The sequence below is a fragment of the Talpa occidentalis genome, unplaced genomic scaffold, assembly GCF_014898055.3.
Source record: "Talpa occidentalis isolate TD23 unplaced genomic scaffold, MPIMG_talOcc4v2.1 talOcc4.11, whole genome shotgun sequence".
Classification (NCBI taxonomy): domain Eukaryota; kingdom Metazoa; phylum Chordata; class Mammalia; order Eulipotyphla; family Talpidae; genus Talpa; species Talpa occidentalis.
In genome coordinates, this window is record NW_023601104.1 from 80,511,646 (window position 1) to 80,525,732 (window position 14,087).

Consider the following 14,087-nt stretch of genomic DNA (forward strand, 5'->3'; position numbering starts at 1 on the left):
ATATAAAGAATTCCAACAAATCGATCAAATAACATTGAATTAGAAAAATAAGTAATAGGCTTAAACAGGAACTCCACAAAAGATGATATCCAAATTTCCAGTAAACATGTGAAAAAATGTCCAACAACTCTGTAAATCTTCAGGGAAATGTAAATTAGAAGCTGCATAAAATGTGACTGCATTTCCACTGCAATGCCTAAGATTAAAAACATTTCAATACTGAGAAGTTGGTGAGGATTGGGAAAAAATGAGAATTCTCATACACTTGTTGTGAGCATCCAAGTAGTTGCAGCCACTTGGAAGACTAATTCACATTATCCAATATAATTGCACACAGGCTGTTTCTATGAGTCAGCAATTCTACTCTGATCTACAGATTCAGTGAAAAAGTGAATACACACCCAAATTTTTGGATAGGAATGTTCATATCAGCAGTCTTCATAATGACCCTAAACTGGAAACTAGCCAGTGTCTACCAAGAGTTGAGTATGTTTACATGTGTACACACACAAATACGCACAACAGCCTGGATGCCTCCCATGGATGTTAACATGTGGAAGAAGTCACATTTGTATTTCATAATTGCAAAGCTAAAAAAATAGACATAATGAAAGTACAGTCTCTCGGGATGCATGCTTGGATAGCAGAACTATAAAGGAAGTGATTACCATAAAAGTTTTAGGGGAGAACTGGGGTACTCATCCAGAGAGAGAATGATGAGTTTTGGGGATGCTGGCAAAGTTCTCTTTCTTGACTTCGACGATGATTGCATGAATGTCTGCTTTGTGATCAGTCATGGAGCTGCACATTTTATTTTGTGCATTTTTCTCTATGTATATTTTGCAATGTAACCATTTAGGAAAATCAATAAGCAGCACACCGTTTTCTTGATTTTTAATCCATCGAAAATATTACCCATTGCCTTACTATTACAATTCTTTAGACCTTTACCCTGTCCCTTTTTTGAATTGACACTGTTTATATTATTATCTAAACACTATTCATCAGTAAGACTAATGATAGACTCTGCTTACAAATCCTTTCTTGTGCAACTTTTTGGTTTTTTTTCCTACTAATAAACACAGCCTCGTGTGTGTGTGTGTGTGTGTGTGTGTGTGTGTGTGTGTGTCCAAACACACACTTCCTGCCTGCCTGCTTCCTCCTGCCCTCTCTTCTTTTCTTCTCTCTACTCTTCCCCTGCCTTCCAACAGTATCTCTCAATCTCATTTTGTTCTTGGCCAAACATATCAGATGATGTACAGTGTACCCCTTGCAATTCGGGTTCAGCGGTCGCATTTGACCTGGTTGCTCTGCAGTGCACTCGCATCAGTTTGCCTGCAGGTGTCTTTTTTGCCTGTCTTCTGTATTATTCCTGTTTCCTGGATCCAGGATTTTCTTCTGTTTCGGTTTGCTGCGATCAGTGGAGTAGGTCTGCTAACACTTTACTGAGTTTGCAAAGGAGGTAAGTTTTCCAAGAACTTAATCTCTGGAAATGTCTTTAGTCTACCCTCCCTTAGTCAATGCGTGGCTGGGAGTATCGGGCGAGGGTGCACATCCCCTCTGCGGCGTGAAGGCAGCACCACGCTGACTGCTGGATTCTGTTGCTGCTGGAGAGAAGTTATAGGCCATTTTGATTGTTCATATTTTTCCATGTGAACAATTTTTTTCTTTGTGGAAGCGTTTAGAATTTTAATTTTATTCCTGGTGTGAGATTTCATGATGCTCTCCCTTGCTTGCATCTTGATGGCTGTTGCTAAGTGGTTTCAGGGGAGAAGGCAGCCAGTTTCCAGGCTGGGCTGCTGTTCCAGCATCTCTAACGCCTGTGTGGCGCTGCTGCCACTGTCCTCCGGTGACCTCAGCGGGGTGCTCTCTTCCCTTCCTTGCCTCGTGCATTCATAGCTGGGAATGCTGCGAGCTGTTCCTAAGGTTGCCCAGGCCTTGGATTCCTGGCTATAAAGAGCACCCATACCTGCTCAAAGATCAGCAAGTCCTCCCTCCTCCTCCTTCCTAACTGGAAAATTGATTCAGCACAGTTTTCTTTGACTATCTTAAGAGTTTTAAATGAGCCTCATTTGACTTTCATCAGTAATATGACTGGTGTGAATTACTAAAAGTTCCGACAACAATACTGTGTCTTAAGGGGCCCACACCTACCGGTAAACTTGGAAAAGCTTCGAAAGTCTGGTTCCCTGGTGATCTGGAGGAAAGAATGCCTCCTTTTTAGAGATTGTCAGGACACATTGTTTTATACAAAGACAATTTGGTTTTAGCCTCATGATCTACCAGTGATATGGGAAAGAGCTCTGCTGTTTAGATATTGTCAGAATGAGAATGGCTGCAGTTCAAATATTTGTAAGCAATTAAAAAATTTTTGCTTGGTGCTTCTCAACCTTAAATTGGTTTACAGTGAATCATACTGTACAGCAGCTCACTTTATTTGAGGTGTATGTTTTGCAATGAGTTAATCATTAAGGGCACACCAAGACATCACACAGTTGGAAGAGAGCACTGAGATAGCTTCTAGAAGATGCATTTGGTGACATGGTACAAAATTCCAGGCTGGGGAATATTTCAGTTATGGAAACTTGGTTGTCTGTTTTGTATTTGTCCTGAAATCATCATTGCAGAGGGGAGTGCCAGCTCTGCCCCCTCCCCATAGTAAGTGCCTTTTATTTGGGCTAAGTGCTTTGCCAGTCTCTCCTGAAGACAGCAGACCTGCCCCACAGTGCTGCTATGCCTTAAGTCATTTGTCTCCATCCTTTACTAGCAACACTGAAGAACCAAATTCCGGAGGCCAACGAGGATTTAAGATTTTTAATCTCAAAAATACTGCTTCCCGATACCAATCAAATCTTTGGTGGAGGAGGTGATGTTTATGAACCGTTTCTAGTTGTCTGACCCATTCCTGAACTTAGCCTGACTGTTAGAGAGTCCCATCTCTGACATATTAGCCTGAAGCTTTCAATGAATTGTGCTCTAGCCTGATGCCACTGGGCAGGGTTGCTGTTGATACACAAACAAGAAAGTCCCCACCCAGCCCCTTCTGTGTTTTTGTTACATTCTTCAACCCTTGAGTCCTGGGCTTTGTTTGTCTTGCAGATAATTGATTTTTAAATTTTTGAAATGGATTGCCTTTATAAAGATCAAGCATACAATCCCCAGTCCCCACTATTCCCTATCATCTGACAACTGGCTCCACTCTGTTAACTACTTTATCTGCTTGCCTTCTCTGGGCATTTGCGTTTGCAAATCCTGCTTCACACAGTGTGATGATTAATTCTATGTGCCAACTCAGAGAGGCCATGGTACTCAGACATTTGGTCAAACACCAGTATAGATGTCACTGTAGAAGTATTTTTAGATGAGATTAAATTTATGTCAATAGACTGAACCAACCATCCATAATATAGTTGGACCTTATCTAATCAGTTGAAGACCTTAAGTGAAAAAACTCAGATTATCTAAGGAAGAGTGAAGACTTTGGAGTTGCCAGTCCCTGTAATCTTGTGAGACAATTTCTTAAAAATAAATCTTCTCTCTCTCTCTACACACACTCACAAACACCCCTGTTGCTTCTGTTTCTTTGGAGGTCCCTGATGAGCTCTGTATAAAAGGTCTTTGGGAACAAACAGTTGGTTTGCTTGTAATTTAAATTTTTATTTTATTTATTTATTTGTAATTTAAATTTTTAAAAGCTGACCATATTAACTGTTGAAATATAAAGGAACTGAAAATCTCCTACAATGTTGGCAGTAATGTAAAATTGTGTAACCATTTTGGTAACAGTTTGGTAGTTTCTTTGCAACTTAAGGACAAGTCTACCATGTGATCTGGACATTCAAATCCTGTTATTCCCCCCAAAGAAATGATGGCATACATTCACACCAAGATTTGTATACAGATCTTCATAGGAGCTTTATTTAGAACACCCCCATACTGGAAACAACTCAAATGTTCAGCAATAGGTGAATGGCAAAACATAATATGGTATATCCATATAGTGGTATACTACTCTGCAATAAAAATAAATGAACTATTGATAAATGCCACAACATGGATGAATCTCACAATAATTTTGAATGAATGAAACTTGGCCAAAAAAATTATAGAAGTGCTTCAAATAATGTCAATTTCTTCAACATTATTTTGCTATAATATTGATGAGGAAAAAAATCCTGGCCTATATTGAACTAACAGCGTTATTTAAGTTCTTGTTTTTGTTATACATCATTTTGCTTAAAGTTACACTTTCAAGGAACCTAACAATGTCATTAGGTGAGGGCTTGCTGTGTTTATGGTATGCCTCAAAGGGTCATTGCAGTTTCTTTGGATCCTCAGCCTGCATGTTGGGTTTCCAGAAACCTGGAAGTCAATCCCTGCTCAGACTTCTGTCAGACTCCACGATGGGGAAGTGTGTGGATGCTGGAGGGACTTAACACCAAGCACAACCAAGGTCTCCAGTGGCCTGACTTGGTTTGGAGGGAAAGCAGCAGATGTGGGGAAAGGCTAGATGATGGATAGGATGGACTTAGCTCTGGGAGCTGAAGCCACAGAGCTTTTCCCTGTACTCTGGGGAGCATGTCATCCCTCATGATGTTCCTCTAACTCCAGGAAAGGGGAAAGGTCCGGAAAAACATAATGGAAATTAAATTTCCATCAAGTAAAGCCTTGAGATCCAGATTTAATTTAATTTAGAAAATATATCACTTCCCTTGCACTCAACTTGTATCAATTATGGAGCAAATGTATGCCCATCACAAATAAAACCTGGTCAGGATCCTAAAGGAAGACATTTTTAGGGGAGCCGTCTTCCTTCTGGAGGGTAGACAGGCAGTTGGCTATTAGTACAAAGAATCATACAGATTGGAGAGGTCTAAGGGTGGCCATTGGATTCAATTCTTCCTTTCCCTTGTTGACAGTCTTCCAACAGGATAAGATCATACTCACTTTGAAGAGTTATGGGAATGTGGTCATTATTATGTGGTCCTTTACTCTCACCTCTATTTGCATGATTGGCCAGCTTGACTGAGAAGCCTCCAGGCTGGTATTTGTGCCCAGAGCAAATTTTGGTTAAAGCTATTCAGCATGGTAGGCCCACGAAACAATGATCTGATGTTTGCAGACTTTTCTGAAAAAAAATTATTTCTCCCAGTACCTCTGTGATCCTCTCATTTTGTTAACCCATTTTGTAGGGGAGGAAATTGTGGTCGCAGAAGAAATTCTGCATCTCATTCAGGTTCCCAGAAAATTAGTTAAGGGTGGCCAGAAAAAGGTTCTCTATGAGAGAACCTTATAAGAGAACCATTATAAGGATGACCAGAGGGCATGGTGCATGCAAAGGTCCTGAGATGGGCACAGCCTGCACGTTCAAGAAACAGGAAGAAGGATCTGTGTGTCGGGCGGTTGGTGAGTTGTCAGTGACTGTGAAATGGCTGAGCCCATCCTATCAGGTCTCATAGTCCAGGGAAGTATGGATTTGTACCAGGTAGAACAGGAAACTAGTAGAGTTTTAAACAAAAGAGTCACTGAATCTGATTTACTTTTCAAAGAGCCATCTGGCCACACTGTGTGAAGGATGGATGCAAGGAGACCCCATAAGAGCTATACCAGAGACAGGGAGAGAAATGGCTTTGACTGGAGTGGTGAGAAGTAGATCTGCACTTCCAAGTGTGTCTGAAAGTACAGTTGATGGATTAAAAGTGGAGAGAGAGAGAAAAAGGGGGCAATGGAGGGTCATTTTAGATTTTGGAAGGGGGTATCATATCCTGAGATTGGAATGGGAGAGGGGTTGGAAGAAGAGAGAATGGGGACTCAAATGACAAGGAGAGGGTGGCTTACATGAGGAAGACCAGAGGCTTTGCAATTCCATGTTTGTCCTGCCACAGAGGTAAGTTTCTCTGAGCGAAGCTTATTTCTGATAAACACCCTAACTCTAAGAAAGACCCCCGGTTTCACTTTAGGCAGTTAAGGGAGGGGTAAAAGTTGCTCTTGATCCTGCAGGACCTGGGTTGATCTTAGCTGGAAATAACCCATGAGCAAAGCAGCACATCTTTGAAAGACATCTTGGGGAGACTCCTTCACACAAAAGCCAAGAGAAGAATCCATGGACCGGCCTGTGCAGGCCAACCAGGAGACACTCAATGAGCTGTTTTCCCCTTGAATGGAAACAGTATCATTCATTTATTTTAGGTCTTTCAAAGGCTAACATCGTCCTTTTCATCCCAGCATAAATTCAATTTGCAGTGACATTTCCCCTCTTTCATATGTCGTTCAAGGCTGAAATACTGCGCCCTGAGAGACCCGGTCCGGGCGCCCTCCTGGAAAGCCCACGTTTACCAGCCGCACATTCACCCGGTGAAGATTTCTCTTCTTCCACCTCAAGTTCACATGATTTAATTTGCCAGAGTAACCTGCTGTCATAGGTTTTCATAGAGCCCTGACATCTAACAGAGTAATTAATGCTTTAGGCTTTTAGAAACTGTTTCAGGTTTTTATTAATCACCGTTGTGATTGCACATATGAATTATGAAGGAGTTATTTTGGTGGTTGGATGTCCCCCTCAGAAAAATTTCCATGTTTGTTCATTATGAGCTGATAGCATGAAAAAGAAGAAGGAAAATGGAGAAGGTTCCCTGTGTCCTGCGCAGACATTTCGAAAGATCCTGAGTAAGGCTGACTTCTTAGTAAATGGGCGTGTGAGTTGTTTGAAGTGGTAGCTACAGGTTTTCTTCCCCTCACTGTAAATTAAGTCTCCGTAGCTTCTTGGCACCTATGGATTTAGTGAAGTTGCTTAAAGATGCAGGGACAGCAGAAGGGATTTGGGGGGTAGCTGATTGGGCTCTTATTCCCTCCATTATTCACTCCAGGACATTATCGTGCCTTCTTTGGGGGTGGTTTCCAGGCGGTAGAGGGATCCAGGTAACTGGGAAGAACTAGAAACCTACCCCTCTAATTCCTTCTGATTTCATTTAGGGAAAAATGTAGATTTTCAAAATTATACAATTGCATTTGAGGACAGCGTATGAAAAAGAAATGTGATGTGTACAATCTAATCCTGAGATTGAATCTGAAGCGTAAAATACAGAGCACAGGAACAGTTTTGGTTTTCTTGGGGACTCTGAATCACCCCGGATACTGGCAGATTCCTCAGTAATGGCCAATGTGGTGCTACGGCTCCTGCGGGCCATTTTCCTTAGCGTGGGGTAAATGTAGGTTTTCCCTGTGTCTGCGGGAAATTTTACTCCAAGTCTTTTTCTCTGACAAAAGAATATTTGCTGCTTTACTGGGAACTGGGCTCTTTTCAATGATTTAGAGTGATTATCTGTGATTCTCCCATGCTTGGGGGAGATTTTTTGAGACGACAAATAAATGACAAAGTAGTGAGATCAGTGTATGGACGGAGGCAGTAGCAGGTGCCTTGACTATTGAGTGAAAATACCAGGTATTGCTCTAACTACCGTTTTTTACTCTCCCTAAGTGACAAGGTAGGATGAAGGCTGGGGATGGCCTGGGATTGGCCAGGAGGAAGTCCATTTGCAAACCAACCATGGAGGTACTGGGGCAGGGGGAGCGGCATATCTGAATCCTATTGAGATAAGGGGAGCACTCCCTGTTGAGCAGATGGGCCACCCTGCTAATTCTACAGTAGCTCGCGTGTGACAGACTATGCACTTCCAATCGGATGGTATTTTCATCTTAATTTACTTGTAACCTGTTTTTTTTTTTTTTTTTTTTTTTTTTTTTTTTGTAGGTAACAGCATTTCTGACAAAGGTGATAAATTTGCTAAAGCTTAACATTCAGATTCGTTCCTCATATGAGTGTTATATAATTATATATACATTTGAGCTCAAAGGTCCCAGTCTAACAAATTCCCTTCACAGGAGTACCATTTGAAGGCCCATTCGCTCATTAATTTTATTTGACATTTATGTCAACATTACATTCCTAACCTAAAAGGAGAAATCACATGCGTTTGCAGGGGTGTATTTTAAAGTGGAGTATTTAGTTTGGCAGTGAAAAGCAGTCAGCAAAGTCTGCTACAGCAAAATTTTCTAAATTAGTTAATATAAAGTGGTCTAAATGCACTAAATTTAAATTGTCCTATAAGGCACTGAGTGGTGGTGTGCGTGGGCTGGCCTTTTTCCCTCAGGGGCTCCCTGAGTTGACTGAAATGGCACATTTAACTTGGGAGTCCTCCAGTTGAAAGAAGTAGACTATAGAGGAAAGGCTGTGGTCTCGGGATTGGGGTTTGCCTGCCTGATTCTTGGTGCCCAAATCCAAGGCCTGATTCTTTGCCCAAACATTGACTTCAGAACAAGAGTTTTATCAATTAAACATTGAGCCTCCAGGTCTCAGGCTACTGAATGGAGTTTTCACACACACACACAGCCATTGAAGTGGGGGCCAGTAGGGAGCCCCAGCCCAGTATCCTGAGCTTCATTATTTCTCCAACTAGTTGTTCACATGGTCACGGCATTGCTCAGAGCTTTCAAAAGCTGACAAAAGCATGATCTGGGTTTATTCACCTTAAACAAGAATCAGGTGTTAGCTAACGTTGGCATCTTCTGGATTAGGGGCCTGGGGTGAATTTTGAATCAGTGGATGCCACGAGAGGCAGAGCTGCCCCTGGCAGCATCCGAGGGCCCAACGTGGCAGTTCTTTTGCTTCCAAAATGCTGACTTTCACATACTTTGTGGTTTGCATGTTCTGGGGCTATGCTTTGTGCTTGGCTATCGCAGTGAATTGCAGGCAGGGCTTTGTTTTGCAAAGAATGCACCACACTGGAGAGGACTGGCTGTGGCCCGATTGAGGCCACGGGCAATACGTCAGGCCCGCTTGCTCATCTTCATTCCAGTATTCCTCCCCGCTCCCTGCCCTGCCAGGGTTTACTGACCCCAGGCAAATACTCAACCCCCGCCAGGCGGTCTTCATCATGAATCCGAAGGGTCAAGTGGTTGGTGAACTATGAACCTGTTCAGATGACCTCAAGGTCATCAGCAGAGTGATTTTCACTATGACCTTCTCGAGTCAGTGTCTGCTGGGGGACCTCTTGGTGGTCTGGTCACTTAACCTCTCTGAAAGATAGGGATTTTATCAGGGAGGGGCGGGAGAGCACAATTGCTGTTGGCGAAAAAGTAGATTCTCGATTGACCTTCAGCTCAGGCAACTTTGCTCTCAACATCTCACTTCGGTCTTGAGGACTTTGTGGGCCTCTTACCTGATCTGCTTAATCCTCTGGCTGACCTTGTGTGGGGTGTTTGTGTACAGGCGAGTGCTGGGGCCTGGGGGTAGGGGTGTTTTGTTTCAGAGTTATGGTATCCCCTGCCAGCTTCCTTTAAGGCCCTACATGCAGCACTAAGAAATTCGTTGTTTTCCGACTGTCAGAGTCATTCTGGATGTCATGGGGAAAAGAGTTTGAGAACAGGGAAGGATGGGCCTGGGCCACTTTTGCATGTGCAGATAAACTTGGGCCTCTGGACATTTGGCCCAGTCTGTCCTTCCAATGGCTGCCTGTGAGGTGAGCAGAGAAGCTTCTCACCATGATCCCAGCGCAGAGGGTAAAAACCCCTCTGCCAAGAGCTGGCGAAGGTCATGTGCCAGTCCCCCTAGAATGGAAGGACTTCGAGACCAGAGTCCAACTCTAAGAACACAGGCCTGTGTGGCAGAGTTGGGGCTGACACCCAGCCCCTTCAGCCCTTCAGTATCCCTCCGTAGGTGGAAGACTTGGGCAATTAAAAGCATCCACTGTTTGCTCCCTCTCCTTCTCCTCCCTTCTCTGCTTCCTCTCTTTTCTCTGCAGCTGCCAGATATACTGCCAGGCCTTTGTCAACCCCAAAGAAGATCTAAGACTTAAAGCCTTGTTAGGAAAGTGCTGGCCCTGAAACTAACCTGTCCTTATTGAGTCAGGCCTCCATTTTAACTCAGTTTCACGAACCACCACTTCCTTAGAAAACCTCCTTTCCAGGAAGGAAGAGGTGCCCCCGAGTCGTAGTCAGCTGAGGCTGACTTAGTCAGCTTAGGTTGCTATAACAAAGTAACAGGCTCCCCGACTTGCAGGCAGCAGAAGTTTATTTCTTGCAGTCTGGGACTTACGAGGTCAGGGTGCCAGTGTCTTGGGGGAGGACCCTCTCCCTGGCCACAGCGTTCTTCTTGTGTCCTCACATGGTGAAAGGCTGAGGGAGCTCTGAAGCGTCCCTTACAAGAGCCCTAATCCAACTCATGAGCCCTCGTGGCCTAATCACTTCCCAAAAGACCCCATCTCCAAATCCCAGCCCCATTGCAGGTTAAGATTCCAGTGTGAATTAGACTTAGCACTAAGGCTTCCTGGCTAGGAAATGGAGCCAGTCTGCTCTGGAGTGATCTGCATGATGGGGCAGAGGCTGCAGGGAGAGGGGCTGAGAACGGCAGGAATCGCACGCAGACAGTGCCCCTGGAGCCCCGCCTTCCACCCCCTTCACTCCTCTTTGCACTAAAGACTTTGCCCCTGAAGCCCTCGGTCCTGGCAGAGGGGCATCTCATGGAGCCCTGAGTTCTTACCCCAACTTGTCCCTAGGGCATGCCCCCTCTGACCTGGTGTGCAGGTGCCCCATGTGTGATGGGGAGCTCACGACGCCCTCTCTTCTGGAAGGTGCAGACCTCGCTGGTGGACTCCAGCTGTGGACAGAGGCCCCTGTCCCTTCTTTGAACAGAATTTCCAGAAAGCAACAAGTGCGCTCGTCTTCTCTAAGTGCAGCTTTATTGGCAGTTGGCTTCTTGTAATATATTTTTAATATACTATGTAGGCTGTATCTGAGTAAATCAGTAGGTGTGTTTTGAAATTAAATATTTGCTAAGGGCTAGGTTCTCCTGGTGTTAAATTATTGATAACAGACTCACAGCCCCTGTATGAGACTTGATGATATATGGTTTTTGAGTGACCTGCCATTTATTAGACTTTATCTGCCCATGAAATCCATTTCCAATTCAGACCATATCTACTCTGGGATTGCTTGCCAGAAATCCATTCCCAGGTTTCTCCTTATTTCAGTGAAATATCTCTGGCTCAGCACCTTTTCCCAAGGTGGCTGATCTAATCGCAGCCCAATCTCTTATCACTTCTCATTTCCTCTGGCAGGTCTGTCAAACTGGGAAGTGCATCTTGGGGACACTCTGAAGCCATAGGCGCCCCATCCCTTTGCCCTTTGCCTGTACAGCGAAGGTGGGAAGAGGTGAGCTCCAGAACCAGGGCCCTGCCCGAGGGCCTGTGAACAGCAGCAGGCCCTCCTTTCTAGAAGCCTCTCCCCGCCTTCCCTTCTGTCAGAAGCCTCGCCTCTCCCCTCCCCATACACTGCTCAATGACCCCCAGCAATTAGAACTCATTTGCATGGCATGGCAGGCTGCTGCCACCTTTCCCAGCTCCGCCTTCCACCCCGACTTCTCTGTAGACAGGTGCCTGCTTCTGCTGCTGAAGGGCCAGCTGGCAGGGGAACTCTGACATGTCATCACAGAAATAAAATTTGTCACCTCTGTGTTCCCAACCTCTGTTCTTTCATGTTTAACCAGCACTCTGAATCTTTATAAACATGCCAGGGTTTCTATTTTTATTTCCTAATTAATTCAGAAAAGGAACAGAAGACATTGCTAATGATAGAAAAGAGAAAGGGGCAGGTAGGACTGAGGTGGCTTTTGCTTTTCAGCTGGATAAGGCAACTGCATGAAAGCGGGGTCCAGATATTTGAGAAAAGGCTTGGGGCTTGTCAATGCCTGGGTGCCCCTTGGGCTGTTGTAGACCCTCAGAACTGATGACCAGGTCTAAATTGATCATATACAATGACAAACTCGTCTTTTATATGAATGGACAGTGATACCTTGTTTTCCCACATATCAGGGAGAATAGTAATATTTTTATTATATATATATATTCATTTTTTAAATGCTTGCAGTGTATTCTTTTTAGCACTACTTTGGAAATTATATTCTCTGAGTATATTAAACCCAACTTAACCTTTGTCTTGATTCAAATCATCTTTATAAATGTCTAGAACTGTGTACTTTAATGATTCCAGACTCTTAACAACCTTGTGGATGTAGTGTTTTAATTAAATGAGCATTTCCTCCATCCTGATGTTACCAAAAAAAGGCTAAAATAACAGACATGAGATAATGGAAAGAGTTCTAAACTTAGACTCAAAACTCTGGTTCTAATTTAAGTCTGATCATTAATGAGCTGTTTGACCTTTAGCAAGTCTCTTAACCTCTCTGAGGATTTATTTCTTCATCTATAAAAACAGGGAGATGGATGATAGTATTCCCAAGGTTGTTTAGATTTTTAAAATTTTGTAACTTTATCATGAAGGGCCCTGCCAGGGGTACAAGGATGGGGGTGTATGGATGGAGGTGCATGAATGGGGGTACAACCTAGGTGTTCTGTGTTTCAGTTCATAAGGGCTTTTGAGGTTAAGATTATTTGCCTCTTTATGATGAGACCTAAATTGCTAAGATTTCCTGAACATTGTGCTGGCTTTGAAGCTTTCTCTATTCCATGGGTTGCAAATGCTAGCCTCTGAGCCAAATTTAACCCACCACCTGTTTTTGTAAATAAAATTTTGTTGTAACAGAGTTGTGCTCATTCATTTACATATCGTTTCCGGTTTCTTGTAAGCCACGATGGTAGAGGTGTAGACAGAGAGAGTATGACCCATGATGCATGAAGTATCTACTGTCTGATCTTTATCTGTACACAAAAAGTTTACCAACCTCTGCTTTCTCCTTTTTTTCACTCTCAGTCTATCACTTTTCATTACAATCACTCTCTTTCCCTGCAAGAATCCATTTTAATTTACCACCTCCACCTGGCTAGAGGCTAAGACACCATACAACACAACTAATTGGAATTATGTTTCAAGTCAAAGTCAATAGATTCTGAACAAAAGTTCCAAGGGACAATCTTGGAGCGAAGTGTCAAGTGCCTGGGCTTTCTGTGTGGGTACTGAGTGGTCTTTCTTATTTACAGTTCTGGCTCTTTCTAGAGAGTTATTTTAGATAGTTGAAATCTTACCATGCTTTGAAATTTCTAGAAACACTTGCTTTTGTTTTGCAGACTGGTTATGGATCTGCCATCAAGCCTGCCTCCTGCATGTCCTTGTGCTTGGTTCTCCTGTTCAGGCTTGATGTAAATGTAGAGAACCAATCTTAGAATCCAAGGATGTGGGTTCAGATCCTCCTGAGCTGTCTCCTTTCCTGCCCCAAACCTGTTCCTTTGTCTATAAAATTGGAAAGACACAAGTCTGGGGGTGCATTGCAGAGGGTGCATGGGTCAGAGTGTGTGGCCAGGAGTGCGTGGCCCAGGGTGCATGGCCAGCTATGCTACCTGGGTGTCCCCTCTTTCAGTTCCACTCTTCAACCCCATGGGTGGGGTCCTGGCAAAACTGACATGTCAAATTCTACAACATGACATGGGCCACGAGCTGGGGTCCACTGTGCCCTAAAAATGACCAAGTGACTCCTCATTTTCCTCGCCCCTATCCAGGAGCACATGCTTTCTAGAGCTCTGCACCTCCTCAGCTTGTGACAAGTCAGACTGACTCCTGTGAGCCCTTGTTCCTAGGCAAGAAGCAAAAGGCGTTGGTCTTGGGTCAGGGACACGATGCTGACCTTCACCTGGCCCTAGTCACACCTCATCACAGCCCACGGCATCAACCCCATTCATTTTAATCATTGATCTGTAGGTAACATGTCCTTTTACTCTGGCTGCTGGTTTTTCTCTGCCTTCATCCCTTATCCACAACCCTTTCTCCCTCCCCTCTCAACCTCAGCAGCCCCACTTCACTTATTAATGTGCACTAGTTTTTATAAGTATTTTACTTTGTTGCATTGTCCACTGTGTGAATGTCCCATATTTGTCTTTGTCCTTCTGACTTTCTTGGCTCCATGTGCTTCCCTCCAGCTCCTTCCATTCTGCTGTCAATGCAGCATTTTGTTTTCCCTTGCAGCTGACCAGTGTTTCGTGGTGTGGATGGACCATGTTCTCTTGATCCAGTTCCCTGTCTGTGTGCACTTGGGGTGCTCCCGTGTCCCACTGCTGTAAAGTACTCCATCAATCCCAATT

At 43.9% G+C, this 14,087-nt stretch overlaps 1 protein-coding gene across 6 annotated transcripts in view; it reads left to right on the plus strand.

Annotated features, from left to right (window-relative positions):
• Positions 1 to 14,087, plus strand: part of FOXN3 (forkhead box N3) — a 359,639-nt gene that overhangs the window by 20,633 nt on the left and 324,919 nt on the right. The window contains exon 1 of one of the 6 annotated variants that reach the window (XM_037503723.2): positions 11,115 to 11,208. The exons of the other annotated variants lie outside the window; for them this stretch is intronic. The gene's annotated coding sequence lies outside the window, so the exon portion shown is untranslated. Of the gene's footprint in view, positions 1 to 11,114; positions 11,209 to 14,087 lie in introns of those variants that run through there. 6 annotated transcript variants of the gene reach the window in all.